The 2,344-nt window shown below is 42.1% G+C and overlaps 1 pseudogene; it reads left to right on the top strand.

Annotated features, from left to right (window-relative positions):
- The first annotated feature begins 881 nt into the window (after positions 1–881).
- On the top strand, positions 882–1,968 carry LOC137935262 (probable anion transporter 1, chloroplastic; annotated as a pseudogene).
- The last annotated feature ends 376 nt before the right edge of the window (positions 1,969–2,344 follow it).

The raw sequence follows: 2,344 nt of genomic DNA, 5'->3' as shown, positions 1-2,344 counted from the left end.
CTGATTCAGATAAGCTCATGGATGGCCTTTGTGATGAGGCTTTGGCTCATTTTCCTCCTAGTAAGGTTCCACGGCTGCATTGTTTAATACATCGAAAGCTTGCTCTTCAGGATTTCCTTATTGGCTTACATGTCACTGAGCCAAAACCCAATTTGATAAGAGGGATTCTAGAAACATTGCTTAGACATCTTACTTCTGTTCTTGGCAATGATGGTGTAGCAGCTGAATGCATGGTGTTGCAACTTCTATCCAGGGTCCATGCTAGAGTTGATTATGTTGTTGTGGGGAAGTTGTCATTGAACCTTTGTGGTCTTAATGCTGAGAGTGTTGCAATTTTTGTTAGCCAACTTAATCTTGTGATCTGGAGTATTTTTCCATTCTCACAATGTATACCCCTCACTATGGAGTACCTACACACAACCACCCTTGCACCCATAACAGATTATCAAAGTAACAGGCTAATAACTGGAGTTTGTAGCTGGTGAAAGGGTGCCACTTAACATTTGATGAGACAAGGTTAATTACAAGAATACTCAACTTTGTTGGAGTCGCTAATGTGAGACTGCTCAAGAATCTTATGGAATGTCAACAGGTTGAATATGAGTTTGATTACTATAAGATGGAGATGCCTGCATATGTTCAGTTCCTAATCCTGTCAGCAGGTAAATCTAGCATCTTACCTGCTAATTTGGTACTGCCATTCCGACTAGTTGGTGTCACTTACGTCAAAAGCCCCGCTGAAGAAGACTTGCAATTTTACAAACAGACATGTGATTACACAACTATACATCTTCCTTGGTGGGAACCATTTTCGAAGCGATGGGTGATTTTGATTCTCTATTTCTCAGCATTTTCTGCTCTGCCATATGGATAGCATAAACATGTGCATCGCTATCCTTTCCATGTCGGCTGAGTTTAATGGGAATCCTGCTACTGTTGGCCTGATCCAGTCGTCTTTCTTTTGCGGTTACCTTCTGACTCACTAGCTGGAGGAATATGGGCAGACACAGTCGGTGGCAAGCTTGTACTGGGATTTGGAGTAGTTTGGTGGTCAATTGCAACAATTTTTACACCTATAGCTGCTAAGCTTGGTTTGCCTTTCCTACTTGCCACTCGTACCTTCATGGGAATCGGTGCGGTGTTGCCATGCCTGTCAGGAAGAATATTCTATCAAAATGGGTTCTTGTAGCTGAGAGAAGTAGATCCTTGGCTCTAGCTTTCAGTGGAATGTACCTTGGTTCTGTAATAGGACTGGCATTTTCACCCTTTTTGCTTCATAAATTTGGTTGGCCATCAGTCTTTTACTCTTTTGGCTCTTTTGGAACTGTTTGGTTTGCATCATGGCTAAGTAAGGCATATAGTTCACCCCGAGGGGATCCATCACTTCGGCCAGAAGAAAGAGAACTGACGATCTCTGGTAATGTTTCTCAGGAGCCTGTCAAAGCTATTCCATGGAGATTAATTCTGTCCAAGGCCCTTGTCTGGGCCCTACTGATCTCTCACTTTTGCCACAACTAGGGCACTTTCATTCTTCTCACATGGATGCCAACATATTACAACCAGGTTTTGAAGTTCAACCTTACAAAATCTGGGCTTTTCTGTGTGCTTCCTCGGTTGACATTGGCATTGGCTAAAAATGTTGGTGGTTGGATAGCATATACACTTGTGAGTAAAGGGCTATCTATTACAACAGTTCGCAAGATCATGCAGTCAATTGGATTTCTTGGTCTAGCTTTCTTTCTGACTCCTTTGAGCTTCGTAAATTCTCTTGCAATGGCAGTACTAAGCATGCCTTGCAGTCAGGAAATTGATGCTTTCTCACAATTCGGTGTCTTTGGAACATCTCTAACTAGCTACATCTTATAGCATGGTTCTTGGGATGATGTCTTCAATGTTTCAGTTGGCCTCTATCTGGCTGGCACTATGGGGTGGAATCTCTTCTCCACTGGTGAGAAAATCCTAGCCTGATAGTTGACGCAGCTGATTTTCAGTAGACAGATAAGAAGCACTCAAAAAAAGAAAAATAAAACCAGCAGAGGGCTTCGGAGCTCACAAAATTGTTTTGGCCGACATACTCTACCTTCAAGCTCGAGGACAAGCTCGTTCTCCAGGAAGGGTGTGATGTTATGGACCAAATAGTGAGCCAAGTCAGGCTGGGAGACCATGGCTGAGTCAATTACTCTGACTAAGTTAGTTATGTAGTCATTTATTTTATTTTCATGTTAAATTTCATAGAAGGGTAAAATTATAATTCTCTTTGGAACGTTGAAAGCTTCAGCCCTATTTAAGAGACGTCATGGAATGAAAGGGATAAGCAGAAAGTTACAAAGGATTTGTGTTCTCC

This window comes from Aristolochia californica, unplaced genomic scaffold (genome assembly GCF_029961685.1).
Source record: "Aristolochia californica isolate CCGP_79_NKW_82.1479 unplaced genomic scaffold, dmAriCali1.0.hap1 SCAF_6, whole genome shotgun sequence".
NCBI classification, from domain to species: domain Eukaryota; kingdom Viridiplantae; phylum Streptophyta; class Magnoliopsida; order Piperales; family Aristolochiaceae; genus Aristolochia; species Aristolochia californica.
This window is presented reverse-complemented; position numbering and strand designations above follow the sequence as displayed.